At 33.0% G+C, this 25,317-nt stretch overlaps 1 pseudogene; it reads left to right on the forward strand.

Annotated features, from left to right (window-relative positions):
- Positions 1 to 24,340, forward strand: part of LOC120212250 — a 28,016-nt pseudogene extending 3,676 nt beyond the window's left edge.
- Positions 24,341 to 25,317: the final 977 nt, after the last annotated feature.

Below are 25,317 nucleotides of genomic sequence, written 5' to 3' on the forward strand. Positions count from 1 at the left end.
AAGTCATGTAGAATTTACGTATAATAATATTTATCAATCATGTATTAGGATGGCCCCGTATGAAGCTCTATATGGGAGAAAATGCAGAACACCATTAAATTGGTTTGAATTGAAAGATCGGGACTTGGTTGGCCCAAATTTTAATGAAAGATATTGAGGATAAAGTGGTATCATCCAGAGTAATCTAAAGATAACCTCTGATCGACAGAAGTCCTATGCTGATTTGAAAAGAAAAGAAATAGAATACCAGGAGGGAGAAAAAGTATTTTTGAAAGTATCATCATAGAAAAAGGTGTTACGTTTTGGGAGAAAAGGAAAGTTGAGTCTGAGGTTCATTAGACCGTATGAGATATTAAAAAAGGGTTGGACCAGTAACTTATCAATTAGTTTTGACTCCAGATATGGACAAGATCCACATTGTTTTTCATGTATCGATGCTTAGGAGGTACATATTAGATCCCTCACATGTTATCACTCTTGAAGAAATAGAAATCCGACCAAATTTAACTTATGAGGAAGAACAAATATGGATCTTGGCTAAGGAAACCAAGGAATTGTGTAACAAAAGGATTATGTTGGTTAAAGTGCTTTGGCAGAATCATAAGGTAGAAAAGGCTACCTGGGAGAGAGAGGAGGATATGAAAAAGCAGTTTCCACATCTCTTCGGTTTAGGTACTTCTTTAAATTCGAGGATGAATTTTCTTAAGGGGAGATTTGTCATACCCTAAATAGTGAATTAGGGACTTTATTGGAAGGATTTAATATTTGAGAATATATTTGTCTAATTGATAAAAGATGAGAATGAATTGGGAAGAGTAGTTTAAACTAAATTGTAGTAATGGAGGATTAAAAGGACATTTTGGTCAATTAGAGTTAAATGAATTTAAAATTCATTTTTTTAGGATATTAAAGTAAAGAGTAAGGGGAAAAGGGAATGTAACTTGGTCAACTCTTTTCCTTCTTCTTCTTTCCCTTGCATAACTCTCCTCCATAGCTCAAAGGTGAGTTTTCAAATTACTAGTTTATTCCTTCATTTTTGGTTGCCTTTTAAAGCATTGATTATACTAGAAGCTTAAGGAAGGATTAAAGGGATCAAAACTAAGTTATAGATGAGATAATAGAGATTGAAGAAAATAGGTTTTTGAGTGATATGTTTAAATATGAGTGTTTATGGATGTTTACTGGTAGATTTGACTTGTTAAAGAGTTACATGAGAGATTAGAAGAATTGGATAATATTAAGAATGCATTAGGAAAAATGGTGTGATTCTTAGAATTTATTGTTCTTGGAAGATTTTAGATGTTTTAAGAGGCTAAATGAAGGAATGTTAGTATGGATAGTTAAAGAAGAGTTTAATAGCATTGTATAACGTATATATAACGAAATTTAACCCTATTTGGGTGATAATCAGGTTAAAAATTAGAAATTCTGGGTACGGGCATCATTACTGATAGAACAGTACCGATACTACAAGCTAAAATAGGATGAATCTGCTAAGTACTATCGATACTGATTCAATCAGTATCGATACCGTAGGGAGAGTATCGATGCCGAAGGGAAGGTATCGATACCATTTCGAAACAGAATGCAAAAATGGTATCGATACCGTATCATAGTATCAGTACCATAGTATAGAAGTATCGATACCATGGTAGGGGTATCAATACTATAGAGTCAGAAATGTTAAAAATAAGCTGATATTGTTATAGAAAGTTAATGATATGTCCTTTTGAGTATTGTTTAAGTATAATGGTTAGAAAATATACTAACATTGGGTATGGTACATATTTTAATGGATGCTTGAGTAGATCAAAACCAAGCTCCCGAGACAAGTAAAACTAAGGGAAAAGGCAAAGTACCGGACTAATCAGCCTTACGTTTTGGATACATAGGAAGCCAGGTGAGTTAATTTATTATGTTCATTAGGAATTATAAATAAATTTTGTTAAAACATATGTTGCAATGGTATATCAATACTAAGTGTACTACAGACACTCTATGTGCAAATCCACGGAATTCATCATGAGTTGATGACTAGCCGTACATGCACTATATTTGCAAATTCACGGAATTCATCATGAGTTGATGAATAGCCGTACAGGAACTATGTGTGCAAATCAACGAAATTCATCATGAGTTGTTGAATAGCCGTACAGACACTATGTGTGCAAACTCACGGAATTCATCATGAGTTAATGAATAGCTGTACAGGCACTATATTTACAAATTCACGGAATTCATCATGAGTTGATGAATAGTCGTATAGGCACTATGTGTGTAAATCCACAAAATTCATCATGAGTTTATTAATAGTTGTACCAGCACTATGTGTGCAAATTCACAGAATTTATCATGAGTTGATGAATAGTCGTACCAGCACTATGTATGCAAAACCATATAATTCATCATGAGTTAAATTACCGTATAGGCACTACTTGTGCATTCTAATAAATGAATATGAATAGAAAGTTTTTAAATTACCATATTAGCACTAATGGTGCAATGGTATATCAGTACTAAGTGTACTACAGATGCTCTGTGTGCAAATCCACGGAATTCATCATGAGTTGATGAATAGCCGTACAGACACTATGTGTGCAAATTCACAGAATTCATCATGAGTTGATGAATAGTCGTACAGGCACTATGTGTGCAAATCCACAGAATTCATCATTAGTTGATGAATAGTCGTATAGGCACTATGTGTGCATATCCACGGAATTCATCATGAGTTGATGAATAGCCGTGCATGCACTATGTGTGCAAATTAACAAAATTTATCATGAGTTGATGAATAGCCGTACAGGAACTATGTGTGCAAACTCACGGAATTCATCATGAGTTGATGAATAGCCCGTACATGCACTATGTGTGCAAATCCACGGAATTCATCATGAGTTGATGAATAGACGTACCAACACTATGTGTGCAAATCCACATAATTCATCATGAGTTGATGAATAGCCGTACCGACACTATGTGTGCAAATCCACGGAATTCATCATGAGTTGATGAATAACCGTACCGACACTATATATGTAAAACCACATAATTCATCATGAGTTGATGAATTACCGTATAGGCACTACTTGTACATTCTAATAAATGAATATGAATAGAAAGTTGGTAAATTACCATATTAGCACTAATGGTGCAAGGTTATAAGGTTTATAATAAAGTGTAAAGAGTTGCTCAATATTAGAAATGTTACCCTATATTTATGTTATAAGTTGCTTATGATTAAGTATGCCTCACTAAGTAATACTTAACGTGTGTTTATTTCACGTGTATGTTGAATATAAGTTGAGTAAAGAGATCATTGGACATCAAGTTAGAGTCGCCTCATCAGTAACAGTATGACATACCTGTCAACTTTTGATATATTTTAGTCGACATGTAATAGGATTAGTAAAAATTCTTTGAAAAGCTTTTGAATTAAACTACTATAAAACATTGAAATGTGAAACATCTCTTTTATTTGTCTATTTAAGTTTAATGCATGTTTTAACTGTAAGTAAATTATAATGGTTTATAAAATAAAACAAATTCGTACGGATTTTCAAATGGGAAACTATTTTAAAAGTGATGTGACATCTGTAGCCTGTATACATAAAGGTATACGGGAGAAGGGTGTTATAAGTTTTATAAATATAAGCTCAATGGTAATTGTAATACCCCAAAAATTTAGATAATGACCAAAATGCAAATTTTGAAAGTTTGATTGTCAAAGTAGAAAATCATAAAAAGTTTAAGGAATTAAGTGGGGATTTTCCAAAAATAATGTTATTCCATAAATTGATTTATTTAGTGACCAAATTATAAATTTGGTAAAGTTTGATGACTAAAGTATAAACTTTGAAAAGTTTAGGGACCAAAATGTATTTGTAAAAATTTACAAATGGGTTACGAAAATAAGGAAATAAAAATATTATTTTCACATTTTTAAAATATTGGAAAAATAATATTTAATGTTTTAATTCCATGTTTAATTTGGATCATTGGAAATTACAAGGGCAAAATGGTAAAGTGAAAAACTATTTTGTTCATATTTGACTATTGATAGATGATAAGGCTGATATTTCTCTGATTTAGATGATGATAAGGATAAGTATTTAGGTTTTATGGTAATTATGAAGTTTAATTAAGGGTATATTGGTATTTTCCCAAGTTAATGAATTAAATATATTTTTAAAGGATGATAAGCATGATATCAATAAAAAATATCATGCCAAGATGTTCATCTTCTCCAGCAAAGGGCGTGAGATAGCTTCCAAGGTAAGAAAATATTTTTTTTTCATTTTTGAGCTAATTCCTTTGGGAATTGGAGTTATACCGTGAAATAGGAAAGTGATCTATGCGAAAAACGCTGTCATTTGGTACCAATATTTCTTTCTAATCTTTCTGGATTTCAAATATCCCAAATATAAGGGTTTATGTTCATGATAGGGTTTATAAAATTGATGATGAATCTTGATGTTTTTGAAGTTGTAGATTCATTTTCAAGCTTGATTTATGGTTATAACATGTTCAATCTTCCTATAAATAATTCTTTAAAATTTGGTCGAAAGAGGAAATTGTAGAACTTTGTGTTCTGATGAGAGTTGATTAGATATTTGATTTTAAAGATGTTATAAGGTTGATTTCAAGTTGATTTCAAGCTTGAATCGAATCAAAATCGAGCAAAATCATGAAAAAACTAGTTTTGGAATTTTAAACCATTAGGCCTTGGTCTTAAAGGATTAGAAAATTTATGGAAAATTATATAAGGTCTGGAAATGATGTAGAAAGTATTCTACAAGCCTTGGAAAAATTCAGGGACCATTTTGTAATTTTTGAAAAGTTGGGGGACCAATTCAACAACTTTGGAAACGTTGTGAATGGTTGTATAATTGTTTAATAGTTGATGTACTACACTGGAAAATGTTGTTTTGGAATTGAAATGAGTGTTAGATGTGAATTATGACTATTTTGGAAGTTTGAAAAGATTGGTGATTTAAGTACAACTTCACATAGTTACGGTACTTAAATGTAATTAAGCCTTTGTAAAAGCAATTGAATGGTAATAATTTCAATGCTGGAATATTTGGTATTAAGAATCTAAGTGATAAAATGGTTAAGGACCATTTTGAGTAAATTGGAAAAGTTGGTTCCAATGTTAAAATGTATTATTAAGAGTTAAGTATTTTGATAGAAAATGAGTTTCAAGTATATTATGGAGTTATTTTGGGATATGTTTATGTTAGTATAATACTAACATATGTATCATTATGAATTTGTTATTTATACAGATCGTGATTGATTTGTGATTGAAGCAAGTCAAGTATAAAAAGGGTTTATTGTGGAATATAGTGAGGCTTATATTGTGGATTATATAAAGTGTCAAGGTGAGTGCAATACATGCATGAAATTATACATGGATGCTTTATATATCATCAGGAAGACTTGTGATAAGTTGACATTGTTTATATCAACATGATATTATGTCATTTTTTATAAATTGACATGAAATTGATATGTCACAGTATGAAATTATAATGCATTGATCATGAATGTTATTTCGGGTATGAATTGCCCAATGTTAAATATTGATAATATACTTTGCCATGGATAAATCAAATAGAATAGATTGTATGCCCAAGTAAGTCATTGAGGGACATGGTATAGTTGGCATGCCATAGAGTCTAGCAGCAGGCTGCATACAGGATACACTAAAGGATACCTAGTGTATATGGTGGGCATGACCTTATGTGTCATATGGGACTGTACTTAAGGATACCTGGTACAGATGGTGGACACGACCTTATGTGTCATACGGGTTAGCACTACGGTGCTTATATTTGACTCATGTACCCAGGGTCCTCATGGTTTTATATTGGGTTATGGGCTATTGTTTATGGTTTATGGTTTATTGGTTAATAAATGGTAACCATGCAAATAAGCTTACGAGCTTATGGAATAATAGTAAGTATATTGGTAAAATAAGCTTACAAGCTTATGAAATAAATGGCAAGTATATGGTAAAATATTGGATATGCATGTAACATGATCATATGACATTTGCTTTTGACATTGAAATTCATGCATGAATTGTATTGCACTGTTTATTGTTTTAAATTGTCTCACTAAGTTTATACTTAGCGTGTAATGATTTTTACGCGTAGGTAAAAAGCCAAGAATAGAGTAAAGAGTACAAGGCACTCCGATCATCCAGGAATACACTACAATATCAGTAAGACATCCTATGATGGAATTTTGACTTAGATAGTGGCATGTAATTAGTAATGTTCTATTTGTTTTGTTGAACAAATTTGGAAACAAAATAGTAACTTTATAATGATTAAAGGTTAAGTTTTTATGAGTTTTATATATTTTGATGAAGTTATTGTAGTAGTGAATAGTGATGAACAATACTGACATTAAAAATTTCCAGAATGCTAAAGGGGTATTGATACCCTGCTACAATGTACTGATACCCTCACTGTTCACTGTTCTCGGTACTATTCATAAAAAAATCTTTTTCCTTAAATTTGTTATAATGAAACATAATTCATATGATGTTTTTATAATATCATTTACTATTTTAAGAAAATAAATTTTAAAATTTTTTTAAATTGGGAATGGTTTTAGAAATTCAGGTGACATCTATAATCTGTATAGGTATAATTATACGAGTTATGGGTATTACATTTATCAACTTTAAGCATAATGTTCCCAAGATGAATGAACCCAAAAGCCCATGCTCACATCAGACAAACCTAGTTATGTAAGGTGGACGATCCCAAATGACCACAATGTAGATGTTCGACCCTATACATGTTATTGTATTAAATGACCTCTAACTAGTTTAGTAAGACAATAATAATATCATGAGCCTTTACCTTTATCGTACAAAGAATACTGAAAACTCGTGATATGTCGTAATGCATGCAATGATCTTACCTCATCACAATTACTCATCATAATAATCAAGATGGCTTACCATATGCCTCTCAAACATCATTCACTATGACATTCATTTATCCAACATAGAATGTGTTTTAATCATTCTTAATTTTTTTATAAATCTGTTTACTATTATAGGGGCATTTTGGTAACTTTTTAATATAGGGGTAATTTAGTATGTATTATACATGTAAGGACTTTCTAGTTATTTTTATTTTCATACTAGTTTTTTAGTCATTTTTCCTTTCTGTTACTTCATTATGTTGTACCATTTTGATCACTTTTGTATATAATGATATTTCTTTTTTTGCCTCTAAGGGCTTTTTAATCCCTTTTCTAGTCATAGGTATAGGCAAAATGGTCGAAATAATCCATTTGGGAATATTTAATTCCCAAAATAATCCACTTCCTAAATTATTTCCTCATATAGGGTGAAATTTACAGTACCGAACCAAAGACTCCAAGCTTACTTGGTGTCTTCAGGCCAACCAGGAAGACTCCAGGAGTACACGACGTCTTCAGGCAGGGGAGAGACGCATGGATTGTACGGCGTCTTCAGGCCATGCAGAAGGCCCCGAGACTACGCGACGTCTTCAGGTCAATGGTTCAGCATATAGACTGCCCCCGGGACTACGCGGCGTCTTCAGGCCAACTGTTGCAGCATGGGGAAGCAAGAAGGTTGACTGCTGCTGCTGCACCTGAAATAGGCATAATGGTGCCATTATTGGGCATTAATAATGGTGCCATTATGTGCACCAATAATGCATCTAACGGGCATGCAATAATTTTTTTTTATAAATAGGGGAGTTGGGTTTTGGGGAGCAGTAGGGGTGAGCTGAGAAAAGAAGAGAATAAAATTTTCACCGAGAGAGAATAAGAAAAATAAAAAGAGAGAAGAAAGTTCGAACAAAGGAATAAAAGATTCAAAATTTCTGGTAAGTTTAATGTAAATTTTTTTTGTTTTGTTTTTTTATTTTAAATATAAATTAATTACATTATTTATTTTAATTTTACATATTAAACTGTATTCGCACAGTTTAATAAGTTTAATTTAAATTTTAGTGTAATTTTTAGTGTAATTTTTATTTTTATTTTAAATAATAATTATTAGACTATTTATTTTGATTTTACATATTAAGTTGTATTTGAGTAGTTTGGTCAGTTAAAATTTTTAGTTTAAATTATATTTTATTGAGATAAATTATTAAACTAATTATTTTTATTTTACAGATTAAATCGTATTTGAGTGGTTTGGTAAGTTTAGTTTAAAATTAATTATTTAGGGTTTAGGGTTTTCATTTAAATAATAAATTAATTACACTATTTATTTTTATTTTAAATATTAAACCGTATTCGAGTGGTTTGATAAGTTTAATTTAAATTTTCGTGTAATTTTTAGTATAATTTTTGTTTTTAATTTAAATTATAATTATTAGACTATTTATTTTTGATTTTACATATTAAGTTGTATTTGAGTAGTTTCATAAGTTTAGTTTAAACTATATTTTTTATTTTTTATTGAGTAATATAAATTATTGATCTATTTATTTTGATTTTACATATTAAATCGTATTTGAGTGGTTTGGTAAGTTTAGTTTAAATTTTATTGCTTTTTTTTGTTTTTATTGTAAATATAATTTAATTAGACTATTTATTTTGATTTAACATATTTTTTGTTTAATTTTTTTTTTAATTATGATTAATATTATAAATTGAAATATTTAATTTTTTTTATAGATTTGTTGAAGCATGGCAGAATAAAATGTTCTTTTGAGACTAGATGATCGACACATTTCTAGTCATTTGGGAGCATTGTTATTATGATCGAATAATATATTTTATTTGAGAACAATGAATTAATTCTAATTACATGGATTAATAAATTGTAGGATGACGAACAAAGAGTCCTTCGTAGTCGAGTGAACATTTATGATAAGCCATATGAACTTATTGTCCAGAATTTACAAATGGTGGGCTTTTACGAAGTAAGATTTGTAAGAGAATATAAGTTGGTAAATGTGAGATCACTTTGGAGGATGTGGCTTTACAACTCGGGGTCCCTACAAATGGAATGAAAGTGCTGGGAAAAAATGACCAGTATGTGTTTGAAATGTGCGGGCCTTACCTTGGGATGGTGCTAGAAAAAACATTTACAAAAGAGTCATGTTTGAGGTTATCATGATTGGTGAATGAGTTTAAGCTCGGTCGTTATAGTACTAAGCAAGACATTATATATGCAACTCGAGCATATATATTACGGTTGATCGGGGGAGTCTTGATGCCGGATAAATCTGGTAATCTTGTTCATATACAATAACTTTCGTTTTGGGGTAACTTTTTGAATACCTGTCAGTATAGTTGGGAATCGACAATATTGGCGTTCTTGTATCGCGAGATGCGTAAGGCGTCATTATTTGTAAATAATACATGTACGATGGAAATGTGTGGATGTCTGATGTTATTACAATCATGGGCCTGGCACAGACTTCCATGGTTAACACCGATTAGTCGAACTGCAGTTGACTTTTCTCTTGCCGGAAGGTAATATTAATATTTGATCTTAAATTAATTAATGAATTTTTTTATAGGAAAAATAATTACCGAATTTTATTTTGATTGGTATACAGATGGAAGCATAAAATAGAAGGAACGGGGTTGGTGCACAATAATGTGAAAGAGTTTAGATTTAAGATAGACATTAAATGCAAAATTGAGTTATATAATTAATTTATTTAGTTTCTTATATTGTTTATTTCTTTAGTTCAATTATAATATTATTTAATTAATTAATAATTATATAATTTTCTTTTATAGTTTATATGGAGGTCGTACGATGATGGAGAAATTATATCATGTGTTCCACAACATGTCTAGGAGGGTTGTTAATATTGGTGTGTTGTTACACCATTGATCTATTTCACTTTTGTTGAGTTCCAATTTTTCGATAGAGTGTTGAGGCAGTTCAACTTCCACCAACATATTTCGCGAATTCCAGAGATTCATGACGCTCTCCACATATTAGATGGGCGGGGTAGGCATGGTGAGGATTGGGCATTAAGGCATGCCAACTATATCAATCTTTGGAACAACAGGGTTTCGTACTTGCCAACTCTCACTCCCATTCAAGCAGATGACTTTGACTTTCAGAATTCAGTTTACCTGAATTATAATTGGGAACATGGAAAGTTGTTCTTGACAACGAACATAGAAAGACGACAATTTATATAATATAAGAAAATTTTGGTAAAGTCAAAAAACCAAGACGGAGTGGGAGTTCATCTCACCATGGAGCAGAAAAAGCGGCAATGGATAATATCCCATCAGAATATTTTGGCGGTACAAGATAATTTCATCATGTTTTGGTGATTATGGTGTTACAGCCTACACTCCTTAGCTTATTCCTCATCAATCACCCATGTTCTCTCCTATGTTTGGAGCAACATATGATTTTGATCATGTGAAATCTATAATGTCAAATACGAGTATTTATCCTCAGGTGGGAGAGCAAAGTGGTGGTGGGAATGTATTTACAACACATGATCATATGCCCTCGGTGAATGAGCAAGTTGGTTATTATGAGCAAACTCCTGCAACGGCCACAACGAAATCGACGCGCATCTCGGCATTATTATTCAACAACACCTCGACACCGACAAGATTTGTAATCACTTTATATGTTTGAATTAATGAATTTTAAGTTGAAACTAAGATTAATATCCATCACATTCCTTCAAATATTAATATTAATCACATTAATTCAACTATTGATATTAATTACATTCATTAAAATATAGCGTCAACAAATATAAATCATATTAATTCAAAAAAAAATAGATAAAACATAACATTCATTGAAATACAAATAGGCAAGAAATTCAAATACTCGTTCAAATAGAAATAAGATTACTAGTGATGTCTATACCGTGATAGGTTTAGACAATTTCTTTTTGAATAACCTTCACTTCTATATAATCCACATCTCTTCGGTTGACATTTCTCTCTAATATGGATATACATACTAGTATGAATATGAGTATACTCAGGTTGACCCGTTGGACTTCTACGAAGCAGTGGATTTGATAACTATTCATCATGATGTTGTTTCAGCAAATATGATTCATTTGGGATCATTCTGAACTCATGGTTGTATATATTTAATATCCTATGTAGGTGAAAGCACTCGTCCACATAAGTGTATAAATTTATTCCAGTATGCATACATGCAACGACTGCATGAGCACACATATATCTTCACGCCTGAAAGCGGCCACAATCATACCATCTTTGTCGTAAATTAACTGTAAATGTTTCTCGTTTTGCTCCTTCGTTGCGACATATGCATGCGATGACAACAAAAGTTGATCTAATTATTTTAACGTTTTCACTACAAATACTAAATCAATCTTATTCAAATTATACTAATGATTCGTAAGGTAAAAAATATACAATTATATTAATAACAAAAAATTAAATTTATGATTAAAATTAAATTAACTACTACGATATTATTTAACCTTGCAAAAAATGTAAATATATTAACAATATTTTTTTTATATAATAATAATTAAATACTATGATACATTATAATAATGATTAAATTTGTTACTTCAAATTTTTTAAAACTACTTATGATTACTTCGAATTTATTTCCCCAATTCTCAACCAAAACACCCCATTTTATAACATCCCGGGGTATTCATTATACTTTCCCGTTCAACCACCAACCTACTCGGGTTATTAATGAATAATTAATGGTGCCATTATTTTCATCGTTATAATAAATATTATTTTTCGTCATTATAATTATATTTCTTAACATTTCTACTACAAATACTAAATCAATAATGTTAAAACTATAATAATGGTATTTACATAACAATAAATTGTAAATTGATATTTACTAAGTCAATATGTAACTAACAATAAATTGTAAATTACTTTAAATGAAATATTTTTACACTTACTTGAGAATTTCTTCTGACAAGTTCATGTTATAAAAACCTTTTCAAATTTCTTACTCGCTTTTTTTACATGCAACAACATATTAAAATGAATATTTTAATATTAAATAATATGAGACAAAATAGAGATATTTTATTCGAATACGAATAAAATTTTATTCGAACAATACTTACTTATTAAAGATTGGAAGAAAATTTCTTTCAAACTTTTCTCTAATATTCTTCCCGGTTGCTCACTCTTTTAATTCTTCTCCAGATTTTGCCTCTTCTCCCTTTCCCACAGCTTTACTCCCCAATTCTCAACCAAAACACCCCATTTTATAACATCCCGGGGTATTTATTATAATTTCCCGTTCGACCACCAACCTACCCGAGTTATTATATTAATGGATAATTAATGGTGTCGTTATTACTTGCTTATTTCCCAGTCGGAGGTAACCTACCACCCTAGACTGAAGACGCCATGTAATCTTGGAGTCTTCTTATTTTGCCTGAAGACATCAAATAAGCTTGGAGTCTTCCTATTTTACCTGAAGACATCGTGCACTCTTGTAGTCTTCCTGGTTGGCCTAAAGACACAATGTAAGCTTGGAGTCTTTGACTCGGTACTATAGATTTCACCCTAAATGGAGAAATAATCTTAAAAGTGAATTATTTTAAGAATTAAATATTCTCATGTAACACCCCCTACCCGTACATGACCCGGATACGAGTCCAAGATGTTACATTGACTTTTCAAAACAATATACTCATACAAAAATAGTAGAAAATTTAAACTTATATTAAATAAACTCAATAATTTACATAAATTCAATACAAAAAGCTAACAACCTAATCAGAGCATATACAACTTAAAATTTTAATTACATGCCAACACTGATTAAGTTGCTTCTGATATGATATATGCAGGAGTGATGCTATCACAGCCGACTATCCTCGCTCTTTTGACATCCTCTAGAAGTAAACCGTATGCAACAGTACCCACGACCTAGCTTGAGATAGAAATCCAGAATCTCTGCCTCATTTTGATGGTGCTGAGCTTGAAGAGCACCAGTTCTCTTAGATGTTTGTACCCTTTATTCTCTAAATCTTTCATTATGAGCTCTCTCCGGATCTTTAGCACGATTAACTGTCTCCTGGAATAAGGACAAATCAATAGAATCAACATCTCTTTAATCTAGGGCGCAAGCCCTCCACAAATCATTCACAAGCATCTTTTTCTGTTGGAATAAGCTCGGCAGCAAATCGACTCAACTTATTGAACTCGCACTCATATTCATATACGTACGATTCAACTACTCAAGCTCATAAACTCTTGCTTCATTGCCTGATAAACTGATCTCCAATATACTTGTGCTAAACTCTTCCAAGAACAAAGACCAGGTAACTGATCACTTTTCAACCTCATGGTGACATTCATCCACCATATCCTAGCTTTCCCCTAACAAAGAAACCGCTCCATCCACTTCTCTACTTCTGGTAGTGGAGACTATCTAACATAATCTTCAATCATTAAGATATAGGTCCGCTACAACAGGACCTCCGCTACAACAGGACCTTCTCGGCTTTCACCATTAAATTTGGGAGCTCCTAATCCTTTCAATTCCTTGCCACATCAATGTCCTGAAGACAATCTGATCTTGCACAAGCATCCCTGAGGTGTCTGTTCTTCACCTTATCTGGCCAGGGCAGGTGAATTGCTACTACCCTCATGCCTATAATCTCTCGCTTTACTTCGGGAGCTCTCTCATCAGACATCTAATAAGGCATAATCTATAATTATATTAGCAAGGCAACATACTCATTACTATCAAATCAGAAATTCCCTATTCTGTTGGCATGTAAACTCTTTAAAACACTTTTGACCTCGGTTTATGCCTAGAACCGGCTAAATCTTAGCTCAGATACCATTAAATGTAACACCTACCCGTACCCCCCGGATACAAGTCCAAGATGTTACATTGACTTTTCAAAACAATATACTTATACAAAAATAGTAGAAAATTTAAACTTATATTAATAACCCAATAATTTACTAAATTTGGTACAAAAAGCTCACAATCAATCATAGCATATACAACTTAAACTTTTAATTACATGTCATACTGATTACTATAACAAACCTACTGTTTAAGTTGCTTCTAATATGATCTGCAGGAGTGATGCTATCCCAGTCGACTATCCTCGCTTTTCTGACTTCCTTCCTACGTGTAAAACACTCACACGCTAAGTCATCGACTTATTGAGGCACAATATATAATATGCTATAATGAATTTTGTAACATACAATCATATATTCATTCAGAGCAACATACATAGACATGCATTTCCCATATAACTTATCACAGTATTTAATGTTATTTATTATATCTTTCATTAGCCCATGGTACAATATCGAGAATTTAAGGTATGTGTGTGCATTGAGGTTTTGCACAAATGTTGTCACCACAGTTCGTATAAATGCACCGAAGTGCAGAGTAGAATCACCAAAGTTCCATATAAATGTCTGAATGGCCACAAAGAAATCTCCTTAAGGACCATATATATTTCAAAGGACCTAATATTTTCTCAAAGAACCGCATATATGTTCCAAAGGATTACTATATCCTGAAGGACCACGTATAACCCTCGACTCTTGACATGCTAATTATACCTATACTCTATCACATACATGGCTTTATCACAATTCATAGTTTATATCCCATATACATATAAGTTCGTAACTTTTATCACGTAGTCATGTAACTTCTCATATCACTTAGATTATTGTCTATAATGCATCATATGAGTTTATGTCAATATCATATCATGTAATGCAATCATACATTAAATACGTTGGAACTAGGTTTCACAATTAATTTCGTTCTATTAATATTAATTATATTAAATTTTAGAAGTATAATGACTTCCCACAAAATAATCCAAGCAATTCACTATATGGTATTTTTTTTATATGATATTCAACAATGTTAAGTTTTGAATATGGGCATTTGCAAATGAGGTATTGTGCATTTTAAGTCAATATTTAAATAAAATAATTTAAAAATCATTTAAATTTAATTATCTAAATTTCTATCACCCTTCTAGGACTAGGAGTAGAAACCCACATACTCTCACGCACCTTCTTCCTTCTCCCTTTCCGCATTGGATAATAGATATAGATATTCCCTCTGCTAATTTTTGGAGTTTCTTACCTCCTATTTACTGAATCTTCTTCCATGCTCCTCGTGGAGTTAGGGTTTTCCTATTTGAGACTCTCTTAACCTTTTCTTCTCCATGGAATCGAGGCCCCATCGAAGGATTCGCTGTCCTACTCCGGTCTCTTCAATCTTGAGGTCTATTGTCTTTTCGACTTGCCTTCTCAACCAATCTTTTTCTATTTTTGTATCTTCTGATTTGTGGTTTTTTGCGGTTCCAATTTTTGGTGAATTTCGTTTCCCGCGTTTATGTTAATTGTGATTTCAAGTAAATTTCTTCCCTCTTTATTTTATTTTGGTTTGTACTGTAGTCTTTGAAGAACTTCAAAGTTCCACAACCTGATGATGATTTTGATTATTACGGGAATAGTAGTCAGGATGAGAGCAGAGGTAGCCAAGGTAGGCCTTGTTGTTTTTCAACTCGGAAATCATAATTAAGGGCTCCTTTGGATTTTATTCATGTAAACGCACTTTTTTTTCCCTTCTCTTCATTGGTTTTGTTTATACTTGTAGAGAATTTTGGTGGTTAGAACAGCTTAGGATTAAAGATATTTTTGACCAAGTGAATGTGCATTGTTCTGTAATGATTTTTCAACAGGTGGAGCAATGCCAAACCATGGTAATGGAACTATGTCTGAGAGGGAATTGAGTTTGGCAAAGCGAAAGTGGACTGGGCTTTCAATAGTGATGAGGAGGACGCGGATTACCAAGGCACTCACGTGAGGGAGGAGCGTTATCGATCAATGCTTGGAGAACACGTACAGAAGTATAAAAGGAGGTTCAAGGATACCACTTTGAGTTCTGCTCCTTCTCGAATGGGCATTCCAACTCCAAAGAGCAATTTGGGAAGTTCAAAATCTAGGAGATTGGGGAATGAGCGGGGTCAGGGTTCTATGATATGGAGACCACATCTGAATGGATGAATTATTTTAGTCTCAGAGGTTTGCAGACTATCAAGAAGCAGATCTTCTGCGCAAGTATACTATTTTTATTTTTTCATTTGTTGGTTGGCACACAATGTAGTATTGCGATACATAAATTGTAATTTATTTCTTGGAGCTCCATATTCATACAACTTATTGGCTTAACTGACAATTCTTTTTCACATATGATCTGCAGAATCATGTATGAACCTTCTTATTTGGATATTGGGGAGGGCTTCACATATAGGATCCTCCAACCTATGATAAACTGGCATTGTCATTGAACTTGCCAAGCTTTTCAGATATCCGGGTGGAGGAATTTTACCTAAAGGGTACTTTAGATTTGGGGTCCTTAGTAACAATGATGGCTAATGATAAAAGATTTGGGTCTCGAAGCCGATCAGGGATGGGAGAGCCTTATCCTCAATTTGAATCACTCCAGGCGAGATTGAAGGCTTTGGTAGCCTCGAACTCAACGCAGAAGTTCAGTCTCAAGGTATCTGAGAGTGCATTGAATTCCTCCATTCCTGAGGGGGCTGCTGGAAATTTACAACGGTCTATTTTGTCAGAAGGTGGTGTATTACAGGTTTACTATGTTAAGGTTTTGGAGAAAGGAGACACATGAGGTTTGCTCAATTTAAGTCATGGTGCCCTTCTTTTTATTTAATTTGTGATAATACTCCTATTTAACTTCCTTTATGATTGTTTCTGGCTACAGATAATTGAACGGAGCTTACCAAAGAAACCTAAAGTGAAGAAAGACCTTTCTGTAGTTGAGAGGGAGGAAATGGAGAAATTGTAAAAGTTTGGGTTACCATTGTTAGAAGAGACATTTCAAAGCATCATAGGAATTTCACTAATTTTCACCGAAAGCAACTTGTTGATTCGAAGAGATTCGCTGAAAACTGTCAGAGAGAGGTATTTATGTTGCTATGCGACCTTTAGAGTACTCTAGCTTAGTATGGTTTCTCTGGTGTTAGCTCTTGAAGCTTTAGTGACAATCTAACATTTTTCCAGGTGAAATTGAAGGTGAGCAGATCTCTCAAATTTATGAGGGGTGCTGCACTCCGCACAAGGAAATTAACTAGAGATATGCTGTTGTTTTGGAAGCGGGTTGACAAGGAGATGGTATCTTTCTTCTCCCCTTCTAAATTTTTGTTCTCTGTGAATGTGCTTTATCTAGAAGGATGGACATAATTTTTCTTGTTAACTGCATGTGTGGAATTTATTTTTGAAAGGTTGACTAAGAGTATGCCTATTATTAGGAGTGGAAATATGGAAGGGCTTATTGGATAGTTCAGTTTGATATACCAGATAATAATGAGGGGGGCTGAACATTTTGTAGTACTAGTATTTATTATCATGTGCCTTGCATGCAATTCTTGTTTTATATAAACCAAAATATTTTTAAAATTATTTATTTTAATGAGAATCAATAAAGAATATTTTTAATGAAAGCCATTAAAATGTATAAATTGGATAAGGTTTATTAATATTTATAATAAAAACGTTTTTATGATTGTCATTTGATGCAATTAGAAGTCTTGGTTGCAAATTGGATAAATTTATTAATAGTTATGGCGGACAACATTTGAATGTTGCTTTAGAATTATAATGAGTAAAAATGTCACTGTCCTTCAATCCACAAGTTTTTCAATGTATGCAATTATTTGCATGTACATATTTTAAATCATGGTTTAGCTCGGTAACTGAAACAATCAGTGTGAGGCCTCTTTCTGCATATTATTGAAATTTTTTATTGAACCTGCTGCTATGTGAATTCCAATCCTTAATAGGCAGAAGTGAGGAAAAGGGAGGAAAGAGAAGCTGCAGAAGCTTTAAGGCGTGAACAGGAGCTTCGAGAAGCAAAGAGGCAGCAACAAAGGCTCAATTTTCTTATACAACAAACAGAACTTTATAGTCACTTTATACAGAACAAGGAAAATTCTCAACCCACTGAAGTTTTGCCTCCAAGGGATGAAGAATCAAATGATGATGAAAAAGATGGTGTCCGGTGGTGAAGAAGCTCCAGAGGAGGCTGAAATGAAAAAGGAGGCTCTAAGAGCTGCTCAAGTGCTGTCTCTAAACAAAAAAGCTTACTAGTGCTTTTGATACTGAATGTTTCGAGTTGCGTCAAACTGCTGAAACTGAGGTGCCTTTAGAAGATAGTTCTGTTGCAGGGTCCAGCGATATAGATCTCCATAACCCGTAAGTTCTATTTTGTGTTCAATATTTGGATAAAACTACTGTTGGAGGGGATTCTTTTCCGCTTAATTTTTTCTCATTTTCCCCTTAATTTCTATGCAGATCCACTATGCCTGTCACCTCAACAGTTCAAACACCAGAGATGTTTAAGGGGTCCCTCAAGGAATATCAGTTAAAAGGCCTTCAGTGGCTTGTTAATTGTTATGAGCAGGTTTGTAAAGCAACGTCTAACTGAATAGCTTTTTAATATTTATCAAATGAAACAGTTTGAAATTCCTTTTTATATGATTGTATGATGGAAGGTCATGTATTCTTTTCAGGGTTTGAATGGTATTCTTGCAGATGAAATGGGCTTGGGAAAACTATTCAGGCAATGGCATTCTTGGCTCATTTAGCTGGGTAATCACTACAAGTTGGTGTTTTTGGTGCATAATTTTTCTTTATCCTAACTAGGATTGGTTGTTTTATTCAGGAGAAAAATATATGGGGGCCTTTTCTTGTTGTTGCACCTGCTTCTGTCTTGAATAATTGGGCTGACGAGATTAGTCGCTTCTGTACTGCCCTTAATACTCTTCCATATTGGGGTGGACTTCAGGAGCGGATGGTTCTTAGAAAGAACATCAATCCAAAGTGACTTTATCGAAGGTAATCTACTTTTGTTTGCAATATACAATTTACTACAATGATATGAGAAACACTGTAGTTTCTAAAAAAAATATGAGAAATATTGCAAGTTGGTGCCATAACTGCTAATACTGAATTGTTGCTATCTGAAGTTTGATGTTCGATGTTCTTCTAAGTTGTAGAAGTTTCTTGAAAGTGATATATGAAGCAATATTGCATCTTTTGTTTTACTCAAATGTTTATCACCATAGAGAGAGAGAGAAAGAAATATGTAAAAACATACAAGTATAAATTGCACCTTATTTCACTGAGTAACTCTCTGCGCTTGTGACTTGTGCCTTTGGAAATATAAGGGTTCTAAGTTATAACTGCTAGAGCATGTCTTGTGTCCTCGACAGCGCTGATCTCACTTCAAAATCTGTTCTTGATTCTTGGAGTCCTTTTAAAATGGCTACTTATTAACTCTTCACATTCCTTATATTGTTCATGTAAATTATCAATTTCTTTCTTTTCAGAGATGCTGGATTTCATATTCTGATTACTAGCTATCAACTGCTGGTGTCCGATAAGAAGTATTTTCGAGGTGTGAAATGGCAATACATGGTATTAGATGAAGCACAGGCAATCAAGAGTTCAAGCAGGTTTTTACATTTACCTTCAAATATGTTTATTTCCTTCAATGTATGAGCTTTAATCCTTATTAGTTATTTTCTATTTAGAAATATTTTTTTGATTAGGGAATTGTGTGTATAAAATGTCTCGTTTCCCACTGGCTATCTTACTCCAATGAATGCCACTTTCTTTTAGATTTTTTGTTCAATTGGCTATTTGGAAATCAGGACATCCCTACATGTAGTGATATTGATGTTAATTCTTTATTCTTTCTAATGCAACATAAATTTTATTCAAAATAGAACTAGAAGTATTTTTCCTTTCTGGTGTTCACAGGTATGTAGATTTTAGTACAACTTTGAGCACAAATTATATACATGTATATAATTGATTTCCATTGACAGTAGTGTATCATTGTATCTGTTGTAACAGTAAATTTCCACTACTTGTTTAAGAATCTTATATGTTAATTTCCTGCAATACATTACTGCATCCAGTTTCTGTGGTTTTTCATTTTCTAGAGAAAAATTATTTACCTTTCGGGGGGAAAAAAACTTTGCTTCTCAAAGTTGCAACTTTAGTTTTTCCAGTTTCACTTTCTACTATATTTATCTCATATACTCTCAATTTTAGCTAATATTCTGATTGGGTTGTGGCTTTGCAGTATAAGGTGGAAGACACTGCTTAGTTTCAACTGTCGTAACCGCTTGCTTCTGACTGGTACACCAATCCAGAATAACATGGCAGAACTATGGGCCCTTCTGCATTTCATAATGCCAACCTTATTTGACAGTCATGGTCAGTTTAACGAATGGTTTTCTAAGGGGTATATGTTCTTTATGCCAGCCTACTTTCTTTAACCATCTGATCAAAAGTAAATTTTCTTATTTATTGCATCTTTTTATATATCATCAGAATTGAGAATCATTCTGAACATGGAGGTACTTTGAATGAGCATCAGCTTAACAGATTGGTGAGTATTTTTTTTTTTCTTGCTAGATTTGTGGTGAGGGTGAAGTTGTGGGACTTATAAAGACTACTTTTCTTGTATTTACTATAGTTTGATTTATTTGGACGCCGAAACTGACATTCTTTTTTTCCTTTTCAAAAAAGGAATTTATGTTTTTTTTCCTATCTTGTTGATATTTCTTAATGGTATTTGTTATTCCTTTCTTGTTGGCAGCATGCAATTTTAAAGCCCTTTATGCTATGACGAGTAAGAAAGATGTGATTTCTGAGCTGACTAGGAAAAGAGAGATTATGGTTCACTGCAAGTTGAGTTCCCGGAGCAAGCTTTCTATCAAGCTATTAAGAATAAGATATCTCTAGCTGAATTGTTTGATAGCAACCGTGGACATCTTAATGAAAAGAAAATTCTGAATTTGATGAATATTGTCATTCAGCTGAGGAAGGTAACTTATAGTTTTCCTGTTTTTTCTTCCTATCCTGGCTTAATATGGTAAAGGTGGAGAAAAACATGGATCTCTGTTCATTTACTTGTGAAGTTTCTCTTTCTGTTTAGAGGTTTCTGATTGTTTTGAATATCTTTATGTAATGGTAGGGGTGTAACCATCCGGAGTTATTTGAAAGAAATGAAGGAAGCACATACTTCTATTTTGGAAAGATCCCAAATTCTCTTCTGCCTCCTCCCTTTGGGGAGTTGGAAGATATACACTATGCTGGGAGTCATAATCCCATAACCTACAAGGTACTTCTGTTGAACTGTCTATAGTTTTGATTGTATAATTCTTGTTTGTTAAGTGCTTTGCCACCAGCTCTACTTTTGCCCTCTTTTTTCATTTTTCAGATGCCTAAACTTCTCCAACAAGAGGTTCTACAAAATTCTGGAACGTCATGCTCGACAGTCCGAGAAATGTTGTACAAATACTTCAATGTATTCTCCATGGGAAATCTTTATCAATCTATTTTCCCACTAGAGAGTATCTCAAATGGGTTGTTTGTCAGTAGTGGCACATTTCGGTTCTCCCGTCTGATGGATTTGTCTCCAGCAGAGGTTGCATTTCTAGGAACTGGTTCTTTTATGGAGAGACTCTTGTTTTCTATTTCAAGATGGGACAACCAAGTTTTAGATTGAAGTTTGGATGACCTAATGGAGGTATTGGATGACGACTTTAATTGTAGTTACCTTGAGATTGGAACGGTGAGAGCTGTTACAAGGATGTTGTTAATGCCATCAAGATCCAAGACTAATTCTCTTAGAAGAAGATTTGCAACTGGTCCAGTAAATGATCCATTTGAGGCTTTAGTTGTCTCTCATCAGGATAGGCTGCTATCTAATACTAAACTTCTTCATTCAACATATGCGTTCATCCCACGAACTAGAGCTCCGCCGGTATATTCTACTTTTTATTTTTTCCTTTTTTTCTATCATGAGGAGCAGCTTAAGCAAGAATCATATATATTGTTTACTGTTAATATTTTCTCCTTGATAGATTGGTGCTCAATGCCCAGATAGAAATTTTGCTTACAGAATGACCGAAGAACTGAATAATCCATGGGTTAAAAGATTGTTGATTGGGTTTGCTCGGACATCCGAGTATAATGTGCCAAGAATGCCAGATGGTCCTCATCGTTTGATTCAAGAAATTGATTCTCAATTACCAGTTGCACAACCTGCCCTCCAGCTTACACATAAGATATTTGGTTCTTGTCCTCCCATGCAAAGTTGCTAACAGTAAGAATATTTTGTGTTCACTTTATGTTGCTCTGTTGTGGTTTGACATATATATTATTGACAGTTTGATATATTTCATTCTCCTTAGGATTCTGGCAAGCTTCAGACGCTTGATGTATTATTGAAACGTCTCCGAGCAGAAAATCACTGTGTTCTATTATTTGCACAAATGACAAAAATGTTGAATATTTTGGAGGTAATTTTACCTGTTTATTCTTCACCTTTGTTTTATTTCCTAAGCTCGTCTGTTATATATTACACATGATTTGTAGATATAGTGCAAAAGCATTTGGAGCTAGCAGTTAATCATGGTTATTGGATGGATACTTATATTCGATATGTAATAAAAAAAGCACTTAGAACGTTCTTATGCAATGTGTATGCCATATTATTTGTGATACATATGAAGTGCATTTGTAAAGTATGGCTATTATCATTGCTTGTATGTCATTGGAGTTCAGAGTTAGAAAAGGGTTTTCTGTTCTATGCATACAGAATTCAGATTTTATTTTAATTGCAACATTTCAATCTACAATAACAAAATTTCATGTTGTTGATTGATTGCTTTATCACTCCTCTGTATCTGCGAAATGTTGCTGCTGACTGTTTATTGTTGCAGGACTACATGAACAATAGAAAATATAGGTACCTGAGGCTTGATGGATCTTCCACAATTATGGATCGACGAGACATGGTCAGAGACTTTCAGTTGCGGTGAGTATTTCATTCACATCTGATCCACACTGAACTGATTTCAGTAGTCATTCCTTTGTTCATCTCCTGTTATGAAGCCATAAAAGTAAATATGTGCTATGTTTCTATTGCAGGAATGACATTTTTGTGTTCTTGCTGAGTACCAGAGCTGGTGGGTTGGGTATTAACTTGACAGCTGCTGACACTGTAATCTTTTATGAAAGTGATTGGAATCCAACCTTGGATTTGCAAGCCATGGACAGAGCTCACCGGTTAGGGCAGACAAAGGATGTATGATTCTGCATCTTACCCTCTGTTATATTTGCCTGTGAATGATTTGATGGCACGGAATTTATTTCATTTTTCTTTGAATAACCTTGCTTTGTTATGCTGGTTAATAATATTTCACTTGCATTTCCGCATGGAACTTTCAGCTCATTTTGTTGTTCTTTTAATGATAATGTTTATTTATTTTAAATGTCACACTTTTTTAGTTGGTAATGGTCTGTTTAAGTTATTGAAATTATTTATTTAAATTTTACACAATCTTACATGTGTAGGTTACCGTCTACCGGCTCATTTGTAAGGAAACAGTTGAGGAGAAGATTTTACAGAGAGCAAGTCAGAAAAATACTGTGCAGAAGCTTGTCATGACCGGTGGCCATGTGCAGGGAGATCTCTTGGCTCCTGAGGATGTTGTGTCTTTACTTCTGGATGCGCAGCTGGAGCAGAAATTAAGAGAGATTCCGCTGCAGGTTAGGTTTAATTCTGATTGGGCACAAATTCTCTTCTTTTCTCAGCATCGAAAGAGATATAGAACTGCTTATGGGCCTTATACTGATTTTTATGTTTTATGCACACTCAAGGCCAAGGATAGACCAAAGAAAAAACAAGTAATGAAGGGGATACGGTTAGATCAAGAAGGTGATGCATCTTTGGAAGACTTAGCGAATGCTGGAGGTCAGGGTTCTGATCCATCTCCAGATCCAGAAAAAGCCAAATCCAGTAATAAGAAGGTACTAAAAATGGTCCTAATTATTTTTGGTTGATCCTTGAATGCCACTTTTCTGACCATAGTAAAGCATAAAAACCGTGTTTCCTCTGTGAAGGATGTTGTGTCCTGCAATTTTCCTTTGATGCTTCTGACCATGTTGAGAATAACCTATTTAGGCAAACACAATATATATGTTTATAATTCTATCATTTACATTTTTGTGCAGAGGAAAAGTGCTTATAGTATAACTTCTGCTAAACAAAGGAATTCTCAGAAAAAGAGTGAACCTAGCCTTGTGGAAAATGAGTTAGATGATGACATGCAATCACAGAGGCCGAAGAAGAGCGTTAACGAGAACCTAGAGGCAGCAATTACTACTGCATCAGCATCCGGACAGGTTCAGCATCCAGCTGGAAATGAGTTTCAACACAGTGGGTTTGGGGACTGAAATGCAGCATAACGACGACATGGTGCATAGTAATATATCGACGTGATAAATTGCTGAAAGGAAGGCAAGGTACACATTTTAATTGCTGCAACTGCAATCCTTGTTGGATGGTATGTGTGTGTGTATTTTGGTGGGGGGAGAATTGTTGTAGGTTAGTGGTTAATTACATTAGAAATTTTGGGAAAACATGTGGCATAATCATATACTGTAGATGTAACTAGGGGCGTAAAAAGTTGACCCGACCTGTAAAACTAACTGAAATCGACTCGAGTCAAAACTGTGTTTGACTGTCCTGTGATGATCCGAAATCGAATCAAGTTGAAACTGGTGTTAACCTGAACCCGGATTAGACCTGAAAATTGTGGATATGAATTCGATCTGCACCCGACCTGAGAACGATCTGAACCCGGATTGAACCAAAAATATGATACTCGAACTCCAATTGCATCAAACTTATATGAACTCGAACTTGATATTGATCTGGTAATTAATTGGTATTAGTTGATATTTTTCAACTTGTAAATGATCCGACTTGTTATTAATCTGATTTGATATTTACTTGAATTGACATTTACATAATTTATATATTATCATTGATGAAATTATAAGATTTTAATAAAATCGAGATAATGAGTTTATAATAAATCATACTAATTAATATGATTAATTTTTAAATATTATAATAAAATATTAATTATAATAATTAAATTAATATACTTAATTTTTAATTATGATTTTTATATTATGATTCTTGTGTTATAAATCTTCAATATAATCATTAATTTTATTTTATTAAGTAATTTATGTATTGAACATTATTAATTAAATTAATTATAATGATTACAAGTTAGAATAATTCATATATAATATATAGTTTATTAAATGATCATAAAAATTAAAGAACTATATAATATATAGTTTATATATACTAATGAATTATATAATATACCATATAATTTATATATATTATATAGTTTACATATACTAATGAACTATATAATATATACTTTATATATACTATAC

Source organism: Hibiscus syriacus, unplaced genomic scaffold (genome assembly GCF_006381635.1).
Source record: "Hibiscus syriacus cultivar Baekdansim isolate YM2019G1 unplaced genomic scaffold, ASM638163v2 tig00110009_pilon, whole genome shotgun sequence".
NCBI lineage: Eukaryota > Viridiplantae > Streptophyta > Magnoliopsida > Malvales > Malvaceae > Hibiscus > Hibiscus syriacus.